The sequence below is a fragment of the Anas platyrhynchos genome, chromosome 1 (genome assembly GCF_047663525.1).
Source record: "Anas platyrhynchos isolate ZD024472 breed Pekin duck chromosome 1, IASCAAS_PekinDuck_T2T, whole genome shotgun sequence".
In the NCBI taxonomy this organism is placed as follows: Eukaryota; Metazoa; Chordata; class Aves; order Anseriformes; family Anatidae; genus Anas; species Anas platyrhynchos.
In genome coordinates this window covers 87,402,128-87,416,887 of record NC_092587.1, presented here as the reverse complement: position 1 = coordinate 87,416,887, position 14,760 = coordinate 87,402,128, and the positions used below count along the sequence as shown (strand labels likewise).

The window sequence follows — 14,760 nt, the reverse complement described above, 5'->3', positions numbered from 1 at the left end:
TCTCTGCACTTCTGGAAGCAGGGACAGTCGCTGGGAGATGCCTTCTGGTTGAGATTGAGGGGGACTAAATCTAGATTTCAGCTCTCTCTGCCCTCCCTCTTCTGTCACCAGCTCCATGGTTGCAGATACAAAATGCTCACAAAAGCATGTTATATTAAAAAAAAAAAAAAAAAAAAGGAGGGAGGGAGGGAAGAAGAAAAAAGATTCAGGGAGGGAAAAAATAGAGACTGCTTATCCTATGGAAAACTTCAAAGGCCAAGTCCCATTTCAGTGCTCTTTTGTTTAGTTTTCCTCTGATTTTTTTTTTTTATCTCTTTTTTTTTTCTTTCTTTTTTAAGAGTGAGAAAGCAATAGAGAGAAGTCACAGAAAACACTCAGACCATGAAAACCGTCAGGAGTTGGGAAAACTCTCCAGAGGAAGGAGGAAAAGGAGGATTTAAAATAAAAGAAAGGGATTTGCCATTTGCCAAAAGTTCATCTATTTCCTAGGTTTGCCAACAGAACAACGAGCTCTTTTTGGAGCTCCGTCCGTCCCCCACCAAGCGTTTTACGAAACCCGGTGGAGCCCACAAAGTACTTTCGAGTGGAGGCTGCTCTCCCCGCTGCCCACCCAAAAGCAGGGCACCCCGGGCACCTGCAGGGAAGGGATCCTGGGCTGAGAGCAGGGGGCTCGAGGCCGCTGGCCACCCTTCTGCTGCTGCCAAAGCCGTGCCCGCCAGAGCCCTGGGGAGGGAAGGGCCCTGCCAGCAGAGCCGGTGGGGTGGAAGCCCCTACAAACACCAAGCTGTGTTTTAGCTGGCGGTTTCCCTTGCCATGCCTGCTTTTACTTCACTTTTGCAAGGGACGGGCTGTGTCCACCGGGACTTTTTGCCTCTACGGCACAGTGGTGTTCCCACAGCGGTGCAGGCAGAGTGAAAGGACGCAATTTCCCCCCTTTTTATCGTCTGAGGATTTGTAAGCGCACTAATTCTCAGTGTACACTCACACGACACAGAGATGTTGCTCAAAAACAGTGCCACAGATACATCTGTGATACCTACGTTGCTGTTACACACGACCTCTTCCGAGGGAAGCCTGCAGCATGAATATAAAAATCAAGGTATTGTAGCAACAACGCTCTGCATCCAGGAACGATTGTTGTAACTCTCTGGTAATTTCACCTAGTTCTATATAGCGTGTGCTGATGATTCTTACGGGGTGGATATAATCTACAGCTTCCTCTCTTGTTTTCTGTTACAGCTGATATACGATGCAGTTTCGAGACTGGTAATTTGTCAAAGCCCTGAAAATACAAATCAATAAAGGAAGGAAGGCAGAATTTGGCTAAATAAAGCACTTCCCCAAGCTACTGAATTTGCACTGGTATATATTCTCAAACATGTTCTCAAATCCTAACCATTGCACAGAAGACAGTGTAGAGAAGATATCATGTATGTTATATACCAGATGCAATAAATTTCCAGTCTAAACACCTCCTCAAATATGATGCATTATTCCTTCTCTATACGGTGCGTGGAAGGGTCTGTGCCTTTTCCACATAGCGAATACACAAAGAGTGTATATATAAAAAACACAGTCAGAAGAACAAAAAATCTCCAGTGCCAGGAGGTCCGTCCCAAAATCCTCAATTTGTGGCTCTAGGAGAGAAGTAAACTCGGAGGACGAAATGGAGCCCTTGGAGAGAGGGTCCCATCTACCAGGAGGAACAAACAAACAAACAAACAAAAAAATCCCTGAGCTCCGACTAATCATTTGAGCTGCCAATGAGAGGTGACTTTTAGACAGATGGTCAGGGAAAAGCTGAGTCCATGGACACAGACGTTGGTGCCCCATCTGTATTTTAGGATCCCAGCTTCAACAAGCCATTACCAACTTTTTTTCTAAGTGACAGAAAGTGAAAGATTTCTGTTCTCACTAACGTATTTATTTCTCAGTGAAACCACCCCGTTCCCTTCTCTTTTTCTTCCCCCAGTAAGAATTTATTGTTTAATTTTTTAAGTAAACAGAAACTGCTCACAGTACAACTTTTATGCCAAAAAAAAAGAAAAAAAAAAGAAAAAAAAAAAGAAAAAAAGACTAGGTAACTTGGCAAAACAGCAATCGGATTTAAAGAGAGAGTGAAAAAAGGGAGAAAAGAACGACATATCAAACTCACTTGGTCTCGTCCCCCTTCCATTCCTGTTCTTATTAATTCCAAATTACAATTTGGAGGTAAGGGAACTGAATTTCCTTTCAATCTATTTTGCTGCTGCCACACATTCTCTGCCTTGCTTCTGTCTCTTTCTTTTTAGGAGGAAAAAAAAAAAATCCCTAATAAAAATAGAAAAACATATCTCCAGCGTTAAGCTCGCTCTCCCCCTTCCTTTGTAAAGAACTCTTTGTTCTCTAGTGAAAATGCTGAAAAAATCCCCGGGCTCCCTGAAACAAGTGCAAAACACTTAGAGGCTTTTGGGCTGGCTGGGAGCCAGAAACCCTCCCGCTGTCTGGTTAGGAAGAGAGGGAAGCGAGAGAGAGAGAGGAGAGAGAGAGAGAGAGAGGGAAAAAATTGGAGCTTCCTTTAATAGACATAGGAAGCAGGTCTTTTTTTTTTTTTTTCCTTTTTTTTTTTTTTTTTTCAAAACTGGCGGTCAAGCGTTAAGTAACTCCCTGCCTAAATCCACCTGCTAGCGATGAACTTGGGCAAACCTCCCCCCCCCCCAAGTCCCCCCCGGGGGTGCACAAAGAGGAGCCACCGCAGCACCGCGCTCCAGCCAGCCTCTGCTCCCCGCCGCCCCCTCCCCGCTGCCCTGCTTCCATTCTCCCTGCTCCCGGCACCACCGATGCCCACAGCTCCTCTTCTCTTCCCCCTGCCACCAGCCACAGACATACCAAAATACCACGCTCGCTCCGGCTCCTTACAGAGCAGAGAGGGGGGGAAAAAAAAAATTTAAAAAAAAAAAAAGGAAACAAGAAAAAAAAAAAGGAAAAGAAAAAAAAAAAAGCTTTTCCCATCTCGGTTGCGACAGTGATAAGGGGTAGGGAACATCTCATACCTGGTGTGAATGCTAATCAGCCAGGAGTTCTCCTTTTTTCCCAAGACAGGGAACTGTTTCCTTCCAAATTTATTAGAACCTCCTCCACTGCCTCTTTGAAAAACCTTCTTTGTCACCCTCTTCCCAAGTCCTGATACTTCTTTAAAAAAAAAAAAAAAAAAATGGCTTCGGAGCTCCTTCTATTCTTGATATTGATTCTCTCTCTCTCTCCCTCTCCCTCTCTCTCTCTTTCTCTCCCCCCCACCCCCCCACCCCTCCTCCTTTCTCCTGTCTCTGTCTCTTCTGAGTGGTCTATTGATAAGTCCCTAGAGGCACTGGGTCAGCCTGCCCGTAGGAAACCAGACACAATGCACAAATCTCCGAGTGCCATTCTGCCATCAGCAAGCAGACCACGTTTAGGAGAGAGGAAAAAAAAAAAAAAAAAAAAAAAAAAACACACAGTAGAGCAAAAGACAGAGAGAGGGAGAGAGAGGGAGAGAGTGTGAGAAAAAGACTGATTGGAACAGGAGGGAGGGAGGGAGGGAGGGAGGGAGGGAGCGAGGGAGAGAGAGCGACACTGCCAGTCAGGTTAATCATCCCTACTTTAATTAGCTGTTCGGCTTAGACATAAAACAATTGAATTTGAATGATCTGTCAGTGGGCTCGGCTGAACCAAAGGGGAAATGCGAATATTACAAAAAAGACTGTTGGTGTATTCAGATAAGCCAGCCTGGAAAATCCTCAAAGGGTAACTATTAAAACTTACCACCAAACAAAAAAGTACCGAGTCAGATGGCGTTATACGGGGGGGCCCTCTCCGAAAAGCTGGGAGATCCCTTCCCTCGCCTTTTTACACGCCCCACGAGGTTTCACCGACGCGAAGATGCACACGTTCCTGGAGCCCTCATGTCTACCTGTCCCTGCAGGGTGGCAAGGGGAGTTCAGATTCCCCTGCTACTTCTGGCCATAGGAAGCGAGACCGCGGCGCCACTCAGCTGAATTTTTCCTGGTGGATCGGTGGAAATTTCTGATTCTGGGACTACACAAGCTCCGGGAGCGTATCTCCGCTACGGATGTCTACATCCACACAGATAAATTGAATATCTGCTCGATACGTACAGAGATGCTGCGAGAAGGCAGTGCCAGGTAGTGGAATAGATGAGTCCCAGGCACTGGGAATGGAAAAAAAAGTTATACCTAAAAATAGGTGGCAAAGCAATCTATTCGATCTAGCCCGGGTTGCAATCTGAAGTGCAGCTCGAATGGATTAATCCTGGCGATAAACAGCGCGGTGGCAGCGCTGCGTGGCAGGCAGGGGAGGTATTTATGACACTTCTGCAAAGTCCTCTTCGGAAAGGTGCGGACAGGCGCCCACTCCCCCGCAGAAGCCAGGCGGCAGGTAATGCAGCTGCTGGCACCCTACCCTGCCAAAACCATCCCTTGTCAGAGGCTGGGGACTTTCTCCGTGTTTCAGGGCACACACACACACCGTTGTCCCCCTCCCCTAGCTTGTGGCAGCAAGGCTGGGGGTGAATTGAGTGTGCGAGGCAGGTAATCTTCCCCGTGTTTCAAATACATCCTCTGTATTGCAAATAGGGTTACAGCCACGGCAGTGAACCCATAAATTCCCCATCAGGGCTATGAGCATCTCCTGTACACAAACTTTTAGACGGGCACGGCTAACCTGCAGGCGCTGCTCTCAATACGAAGAGAAAGCAGAGAAGGAGTTTAAAACGCGGCTGGCTGCTGGTCTTCAAGAGGGAGCTCTGGGATTCCCTCTCACTTTGCATTTTGGGTACGGATGCTTAAAAAAAGATACCAAAAAAAAAAAAAAAAAAAAACAACAGGCAGAAGCCTTAGCAACTTCTCTACGTTAATTTCATCATCTTTTCTACGCACATCTCCAGGCAAAATTAACATCGTTTTTTATGGGTTTCGCTGTTAATGGAGAACTGCCAGGTGGTGACAAAATTATTAATTCCCTCTATCAGCCTCTGCTATGGGAAAAGGTGGGTTCCTGCCATTTTCCACCCCTTAAAATGCAATGTCCTGGGCGGCCCTATCCCATCTGCCTACCGGGCAGTTGGTGCCTGTTTACCCAGCAGAGAACTGGCCAGGTTCAGCAGGAGAGAGGTGCATTGCAGACGCAAATGGGGCACTGGACTTAATGAGGTCTGCTAAATGCTGTTTGCGAGTTTGTCTCCCCAGCCTCCCCGAAATACGAATTGCTCCCGTTTGAAATACATGCAGTCCTCTAGCAGGATTGTGGGAGGTAAGGCACTACCAAAGCACGATAAAGGAGATTTCAGAGGAACACCGTGCCATCAAAGGCCTCAACTGCTTTCCAGACGAGATTTTGTAGAGCACTGTGACACAGACAAGCAGTTTTCTCTTCTCTGGGTCAGTACCAAACTAATAATCCAGCAGGGTGCAAAACAGCCCTGGGCTGTGTTTCTAATGAAATATGCAGAGGCTCTGACCACTTGATGCAGGAGTTCAGTGGAAGAAGCAGTGTGCAGTCATGTAATTACGGGCTACAGCAATGGTACAAGGGGCCCTCAGTAAGGTTGCACGGGCAACATTAACTGTGGCATTTCCGAACTTTTAAGTGCTTGACTTAGTAACATTAACGTTACCGTAATGCACTTTCAATATAATTTCTCAGGGTGTTCTTTTAAAGCGAGCTCAAAAACCAAATGCCATTCCCGCCGAGCCGCCGATGCTGAGGCACCTGTGGAGCTGTAATACAGAACTTCACCACCGCAGCCGGCAGCGTCCTCGGCAGCACGAGTCGAACCTGCTTACGACGTGATCAGCCATTGGAAGCGTGATGCTTTCTCCATGGCTCTGGTGGTGTTTGCCTGACCATGGAAACACTGAGACACAGTAGCCCTAGGCTGAGCGCCGAAGAGCAGAGAAAAGCGCACGGCTGTGGGGAGAGACCCTTTGGTCTCTGGACTCAGTAATTTGTACCTCTTCTGTTGCTGTCACTTTTGCTTCCAGCCCCTCCATCCAGTTGACTCCATGGATTCCTGTTCCTCCTGCTTTCTAGCTTGCCCTCTCTCATGCTGTTTCTTCTTCCCTACACCACTCCTTGTCAATCGGTTCCTCGTCCCATGAAACTAAAATGAGCTTCCCCCAAATACCTCTCCTCCACCCCAGGCATGGATGGGCACTGAGAGCACAGGAAAGCGAGCTGCTCAGCACGGTAAATGAGGCTCCGTGGCGTTCTGGGCTGCCTTAACTAGACCACTTCTTGCAAGACTGTTTAAAAGTAATTCGGGTATCATAATTTGCAATCCACAGTGTAGACATATCAAAATGTCCTTGTTCTCATTTCCAGTGCTTGCTGCCATAGCAACCCTTGGTCAAAAGGAAATTTCCATTGATATCAGAAGGAGCAGCATTTCACCCAGGTGAGTTTTTACTATGTGGCACATATTTTATTAGCATGTCTTCCTCATGTGGTGATCCCCAAATCTCCTATAGTGCTTCATGTAGAAAGTGCTACTGTCAAGTCCTGCTCTCAGAAGGTCCCCTTCTACTAGAAGCTACGCAAGTCTAAGACCTCCTGATTTCTAGGAGAATTTCAACCAAGAGCAGACCCAGAGTCTAAATGCAAAAAAAAAAAAAAAACACAAACAAACAAGAACAGCTCCAGAAATGTGCAGCATCTTCCCCTCCTGAGATTTTACCACAGCTTTTAATTTAGATACATGATGATGATCTCTTTCTTTGCATTGCTCTCTCTTGCTTGCTCTTCCTTCGTATAAATCACTGCATGCATCAGGGAGGTTTAGCCCAAGAAGCGAGATCTGAAAGCTCAATCTGAGCCGCTGAATAAAGTTTGCTGTTTCCCGTGGAAAAGGCAATCAGTGCTGCAGAAAGCTTTCAAGCTCTCCTGCATGATACCCACTCTGTAGGAAGACAATGTGGCAACAGAATTGGAATAGATGTTTAAATATGAGAACTGTAAATGGATTTGCCAGTGGCAAATGGCAGGATTTATGAAGGGAAAAGCCACCAGAACAGCTCCTTGCTTTCTGACTTCTACTTGTATTACACAGCGGCAGCCAAAAGGAGGACACGAAGCAGCAGCAGACTGGGAAGGACCTGGAAATGACACAGCGCTCGTTCCTTTAATGTATATGAAGTGTTCTGCAGCGCAACTCGTAACACTCAGCACGGCTGACACGAGCTGACGTTAATGGGAAATCAAGAGATCTGGGTGGCACGGAGAAGAATCTGGTTCTACAGAGAATGAAGTGCTCTGCAATGAAGGACAGTTAAGAGCTCCGTCTACCTGAAAAGGGGGTGTAACTATGTAATCTCAGGATAAATTGTTTAAGTGTATTCCTTTAGATTTATGGGCTTGTACTCATAAGCAACGGAGTTGCTGCTTTTTCTTCAGAGATGTAAACCAGCACAGCATGTTGCAGTGGGTGAATATACAGTTAGCATCCCGTTCAAAATCAGAAAAAAAGACTGGAAACTCCACCCCTTACAGAAGTCTACTCCTTGCTCACGAGAAGATCTTTTCGGCATGCAATCATTCCTAACTTGCACTACTATGCTTGGTAGATAGCTTTGTATGCTAAGGTGAGAAAGCTACCCTGCTTTGCACCTAACCCAGTTCACTTCTGTCTTGTATGCAATTTGATTTTCTGAGGCAAACCAAACAAGACTGTTCCCTGTTGCTTGGATGACCAGAGCTGGCTCTGCCTTGTGTATTAAATCTCTATCAGGTATCCAGGACTGGTTCCTACAGAACCTAGTACTGACACCGGGCAGTTCCCACGACAATTCCTTTCTGATATTTGCTGACAGCAAGGAAGTATAAATGGGAGCATCAGAGAGACTCCATATTTTTTTTCTGTCACTTAAACAATACAAATATAACGTCCTATGTTGTGGAATGAAAAATGAAAATATTGCAAATTGGGCCGAGAGATATATTTTTGTTCTTTTTTTGCAGGTTAGCACCAGCAATAAGATGCTGAAAAGTGAGCCATGCTCTCACAGGCACCAGCGTTATCCCCCTTCCTTCACTGGACAAGCAACAGCGCAACCTACGGGAGCTCTAAGAAACATCTGATTGAGAAGATAGGAGAAGAGCAAGGCTGCTGCCTTTCTTCCTCTTCAGTGTGCGTTTTCTTAATGAATTAAGGAACTCTGATCACTGATTAAAAAGCAGATGAATAAAGAGGTGGCTTTTGCAGGCAACATATGTTTTCTATACAATTCTGTGGGTGCTTATCGTGAAGGCCTCAGAAGACTTCTAAACAACAAAAACATTAACTCTCAACTTTGGTCTACCCTCCATCGCTATCCATACTGTTGTTACCAGATTGTAGTATGTCTGCTCCAAAATCAAAATGACTTAAGCAGAACTGTGTGTTATGTTCAGTCTACTCTATGCTGGTCTGTTCGGTTGCAATCTATTCTGTGATTTCTGAAAGAAGTATCTTGGGGTGTCAGGAGCCTCAATTTTCTCTCATTTAATTTTATTATTTAAATTATTATTTTTTTTTTCTCTCATCTTAATTTTCTCTCATACTTGCATGGAAAGACAATTATAATTTTGATGTGAAGAACTTTAAAGCAGATGTCTGCCCCACTTCTGTGATGCTGATGTGAGACCTGCCATATAACCCTCTTGAAAACCTTGGTCCTGTTGCACATTCTCAAATCTCATTTCCTGCACTTCCATGTGACATATACTGTGCCTCTGCACCCACTGTCTTCCCTACCTAAAGATGTCTCATTTCTGTAAGCTTTTCCATAGGCTCAATGCTAAGTAAAAATCTTAATTATTCCTCATTCTTCATTCAAGACAAAACCTTTGTAGGAACATTATTACAGTATTAGCAGTTTTAGGAGTTGCACAGCCTCAGTGTGCCAAAGCCACAAGACTCCCACCAATATCATGAGACTGTTTTCTGAAACTACGTTGGTCCATCTTACTTAACTTTTCTTGCTCTCCCCTGGATGACAGTGTGAAATCAGTGTTGCCAATACCACAGGGGAATACTGATCCCACTGAGGGGCTCTGGCTTCTCTGCCCAACAACAAGTTTTGTCTAAAACTACCCAGCACCTCCTCTCTATCAGTTCTGCCGAGCTCTGTGACACATACCAAGTCTGTCTTGGCATGAATTTCTCCATGCTCTATCTCCAAGCTTTCCTTTGCTCCTCTGTAGTTTCCCAAGCCTATTCTCTGCTGCAAGGGTCCCTATTCTGCGTATACGACTTTCTTTCTTAGGCTTGGATATGAGTGGAGCATGTAGCCAAAGAATCAGATGAGAGTGTAGAGTTCTGTCTCTTTTCTGTAGCAGATACGATTGTCCATCATATCCTTGGGCTGGATGAAGCCATGAAGAAGGAGGACACAGGTAGGTTGACTGCCACCTCTGCTCTCTCCACAGACACAACTACTACCAGCAAGGTGAATGGAACAAGACAAGCTCAGGAAGAAATCAAGAGTAGTTCATCACTCATTTTTCCTGTTTGTTTGTTCCTAATCATTTTGTAATACATTTCACTGTTAGCTTTATAATACAGAAAGACAGATCCTTCTGGTTTAAGCACATGATGGCTACTTTTAAAATGGCTTGCTATATTCATTCTGGGGCAAGTCTCAATCTCTTCCTCCCTCCCTCCAGCTCATTGCTTCTCTTCTGGTTTTACTGGTGTATGTCAATTCTCCATTAAATGTACTCTGACAAAAAGAAAAGAAGGGACAACAGAGGCAGCTTTTGCTTTCTTTTGATGAGATTGGGGGCACACTGAAGGAAATGCCAAAAAAAAAAAAAAAACAGTAATTTCTTTTTGGCCAATACAACACCTCTTGCAAGCTTGAGCTATGCAAACTCCTGTGTAGCCCCTAGCACAAATCAACATAGCCTCTTTTATGTTCTTCTTCCGATATTTCTCTCTGACCGTAGAGAAACAGAATATTGCTGTAGGGCAATGAACTCTCATATTGCCCTTGACATTTCTGCAATCCATCTCCCTGAGTTGGGAGACCCTTTCACAGATCTGGAACCTCACCAGCATAAGGAAGAATTAGTATAATTAAGAATTAGACACAGGGTCTCTAAAATGGGAATCATAACAATGACTAACGTCACAAGAGTGTTTTCAGAATTAATTCATGTAAGTAAAGCACTTAAAAGATAAAAACGAAGGAGCTGCCACATCAAATTAGACCACTGCTCCATCTAGTCAAACGCCCTGTGTACAGCAGAGAGCAGTGGTATGCACAGGGCAGCAGAATTAGGGTCCCTACCCTGTGTAGGAACAGGGTTTGGTCTAAGCCAAAGGGGGAGGGATTCGTGGTTAGGGAGTGTAGCAATAGGACAAGGGAGAATGGCTTTAAATGAAAAGAGGGGAGATTTAGATTACACATTAGGAAGAAATTCTTTCCTGTGAAGGTGGTGAGGCACTGTGCATGCTGGCACAGGCTGCCCAGAGAAGCTGTGGGTGCCGCATCCCTGGAGGTGCTCAAGGCCAGGCTGGATGGGGCTTTGGGCAACCTAGGATGGTGGGAGGTGTCTCTGCCCATGGCAGGGGGGTGGAACTGGATGGTCTTTAATGTCCCTTCCAACCCAAACCAGTCTGAAATAATGTGGCTCTATGACAACCCTCCTGTGAAATATCACTACTTCAGATGATTTGATACTTCCTTTTAGTTCTTATATTTTTTTCAACTTTATGAAACATCCTAGTCTGCAAATAAATTGTATGGGTTTGGATGGGTTTGCCTTCATGTAAGGGTGGGGTTTTAAAAATGATTTTTACTTTTTTATTAAATGTGCCAGGTTTAATAGAAACAACACAGGGAAGCCCTGTTAAAAGATAGAGCTACAAGGTATTTTAGTCTATGATTCTACTCTATTCTGTATTCTACCTCAGGACAGAGTAAGGAAAAAAATAATTAAAAGATAATCTGTGAAAAAAAGAATTCCCTCATAACTGACCAACCTAGAAATGAGTCTTACATTACTGGGACTGGATAAAGTATCACCAGTGCCGGATTATTACATAAGAATATGTTAGTAATGTAGCAGGAGTCTAGTCTTTTAAGATGTGAAAGAGCGTTATCTAACCTCTCCGCAAAGTTCAGGAAGAAGAGCCATATGTCCAAATAATCATTTTCTTGGTGGTGTTTAACATGTCAGTTTTTTTTAAGGGGCCTATTTCAAGTCAAAAAAAAAAAAAAGTGTGAAATGCATTTCGATTTTTTTTTGGCAAAAGCAGCTCATTTTCAAGCTTGCAAGGAAACAAGAAAAACAAAATCAAATGTCAAGTAGATTTGCTCTTTGTTGTAATTAATACGCAAGCATTTGCTCGTAGATGGTCCTGAGCCTGCAAACAAGTAGCGCCAGTCGTGGTGCTATTAAAAATGAGTAGTTCTCTAAGAATCAAAGGGCCAAGTGTTCAGCCAGTGAAAATATTCAAATCAATGGCCCTAGGCCAGTTTACATCAGCTAGGGATCTGACCACAAAGGAAGGATGGCAGGAAGCAGGATGACCGAGGACGTGCCACGTGTTTGCAGGCTTGGGCTCTGCGTGCTAAAAGCAATGCAATAGCAAAGAAAGGTGGGACGGACTTTTTTCAGAGATGGAGGTGGGAAACGATTAACTGAAAATAAGGAAATTGCAAAGCTCTATGTGCTCGCACAAATTCTGGTCAAGGAGGTTAGATGAGATTTCTCTTTGAGTCAGAGCAATGTAGTGGATAAAAAGGCCCTGTCTAGCCAGGGGGATTTCCTGAGGCCATCGCAGACCAGCTCAACACGCTGTTAAGAGGCTCGTTTTCATGAGAGGTTTTGTTGCATTTGTAACGCTTGCTCCAGGTCCCCCAGAGCTTTAAGTGCCACATCACAGTGCTACAAGCGCAGTGCTGAATGCTTGGCACAGGACCAGGCATCTTCCCTTTCTTCTCCTGATTTCCTCAAGTCGGCAGGTGGGGCTCCATGGCTCCATCTTGTTTTGATTTGGGGGGGGACGTTTTTCTCCAAGAAGGCTGAAGAAAAAAATCCTGTTGAATATTTGTTCTTCCCCTCCTTTCCCCCACGTTGTTCTGTGGAGGCGTTCAGAAAGAGAGAGAGAAAAGTTTTTTTTTTTTTAATTTTCTTCAAAGGGGCTCACTATTTTTCCTGAAATGGGATGCTGGAAACAGCTCATCACCGAGGTCTGCTGGCCTGAGATGTGCTCGTATTTACATCAGGGTGATCCAGTAGCAATTCCACTGAGGTCACTGGAAGTGCTCTGGCATCCAACGCCCCTCACTGAACGCAGGATCAGGCCAATTGCACCAAACTGCTCAGTGGTTCAGCAGTGGTTCAAGCTCTGGTCCAGGTCATGGACAGGTGTAAATGGATGCAGGGCAGAGAAAATGTAAACCTGTACCAACTCTCCTGGTGAGATGTTCATTAAACCACCAGAACTTGAATGTTGGACAGAAGAAGCAGGGGGCAAAGCCAGCACATCAGAAAGTGCTACCAATGTTACTGCGTGATAGCAGCTGGAAAAAGAGAGAGTCAAGGCAATGTATATTATTTTGTCACTTGTTTTCCCACAAACTTGTGTTTGCACACAAGTGTAATTCTCTTCTATCATTCAGGTCACTGCTGAATTTAGCCCTATAGGTTTGAACAATCAATTATTTTCCACAGTATAACTACTTCATTTCATGACTGGTTTGAATGGCAGATTAGGTCTAGATTAAATAATGTAACTATAGACCAGTAGTAGGTTGTCGCTCTATATAAAGTTGGCATATCACTGAGCAGGTATTACTTTTTAATGCTTCAATGTACTCAATAACTAATAACATTACATTGTAAACTGGCAGATTAACCATCACCTTAGCACGCTACAGCCAACACCTCCAAATCTCTTCTCCAAAGAGTCTTGTTCAGCCTTTTAAATGGTCAACTCTCTGGAAAAGGTGAGGAACTGAACCACAAAAGACTATGCAAAGAAAGCTGTTTAACTCTGAGCAGCAGCACTCAGGTTGTATAACTGTAGGTAAATGCCATGCCTCAGTTTCCCCATCTCTACATAACACTGTTATCTAATTAATCAATTGCTATAAAGAGTACAAAGTTCTTTCTAAGATGCATTTCAGCAGACTACTTGAGGTAGATATTTAAAAGGATTTTGCAAGAAATCTCTTAAAAATGACCTTTATATTAAAATAAATACGTGCTTATGTGTTCCGTCAAATCAAGAACTGCTCCTCAGTTTCCTCTGTAAATAAATGGTGAAATGTTGAAAATATGACTTCTCTGCTCAGGGAAATCCAAGGAAAGTTAATTCATTAGCAATTACCCACAGAAAACTCTCAGGCAGAAAGCCTTGGTGGAGTCACGTTAGATATTACTGATAACTGAGGCAGAAGAGGGCCAGAGCTCACCTTGCAAAGAGTCTGGAGGTTCCTTGTAACAAAACCTAGAAGATCTAAACCACTGTTTGGGCAGAGCAGCAGGGCCTGGGAGTGCTGAGGATGTGCTGTGCTCTGCTGCCATAGGAGAAAGGAGGGCTTCAAAACTTGTTTCACTAATGCCATGTCTTATTACCAGTGAGAACCACAGACTGCTTCTACTCTGTAGAAAGATGTCTCATTTCTACCACACAGATGTCTCCTTTCTACAGAGGAAAAGTAAGAGTGAGAAAAAGAGGTAGAAGTGATGAAGGAAGGGCACATTTTCAGAGGAGGGAAAACCGCAAAACATTCAGAAGTGGCAAAAGGCCTTTACATGAAATAAGAATACTGGAGATACGTAAACTAAATGGGCTGCTCAAATGTCATATTTAAGTTCAGCTGGTCATATGAAGGATCGGGAATGATCAGTCTGGGTTGAAAGGTACAGACCAAAATCAAGGAACAGGTGGTCTCTTCTGATATACAGCAGAAAATCTTGTCCTCCCATGTATGATTATTATGAGGTCTGAAACAATGCAGACAGAGAAGACAGGCGATGTACATTATTGAAATAAACTGGAAGCATAGTTAAAGGTTACTACGACTTTTTCCCTCCAGCTGCCATTGATACGAAAGAATAGATGAGTTAATGTCACTTTTTGTTCCCTAAATTCTAAGATCTGATGACTACCAGGCTACAACATTTCACTAAAAAAAAAGGACTGTTTTTTACTTAAAAGCACAAAAAGTATACAGAGAGAGTCATTTTCAAGGTCAGAGGGTTGTTTTGACATTTAAGAAATACTAAAACAGATTTTGGCTTTTAAATTTGTAAACCAGAATTACTTCCTCATCTGAGAGACAATCTGCCAAATTTCTAGCTGGCCACAGACTTCTCAGGGTAAGCTAGAATTATCAGATATATGATGTTGTCTAGGTGCATGCCTCTGTGATTTTAAAATGAAAAGTTGATCAGCCTTAGAAAAACACAGTTTCTGAGACCCTTTGTACAAATAACATGCTTCCCTGCTTACAGCAACTAAAGAGACAATCCCCTCTAATAACCATTTTGGTACAATATTTTGCTAACTGCAGGAGAACTCAATACCTTGAGACGAATATACTAATGAAAAAAATAGAGGGAAATAGAGAAATTTCATACACAGAAGCCAAGTAGCTCCTTTTATTTTATACCAAGGCTTTGATCCTCCCACCAGCCTTGTTGCAATACAAACCAATTTCATTTAATACTGTATCTGACAAGCCAGAATTCTCCGAGATTGCAAAACTCTGCTAAATCCCAGTGCAAACTGCAAAC

At 43.8% G+C, this 14,760-nt stretch overlaps 1 protein-coding gene across 38 annotated transcripts in view; it reads right to left on the bottom strand.

Moving 5' to 3' along the window:
• ZBTB20 (zinc finger and BTB domain containing 20) overlaps window positions 1-14,760 on the bottom strand; it is a 522,330-nt gene that overhangs the window by 111,903 nt on the left and 395,667 nt on the right. The window contains exon 1 of one of the 38 annotated variants that reach the window (XM_021273021.4): window positions 3,033-3,197. The exons of 36 other annotated variants lie outside the window; for them this stretch is intronic. The gene's annotated coding sequence lies outside the window, so the exon portion shown is untranslated. Of the gene's footprint in view, window positions 1-2,155; window positions 2,516-3,032; window positions 3,198-14,760 lie in introns of those variants that run through there. One more of the 38 variants, XM_072044205.1, reaches the window with a different exon arrangement.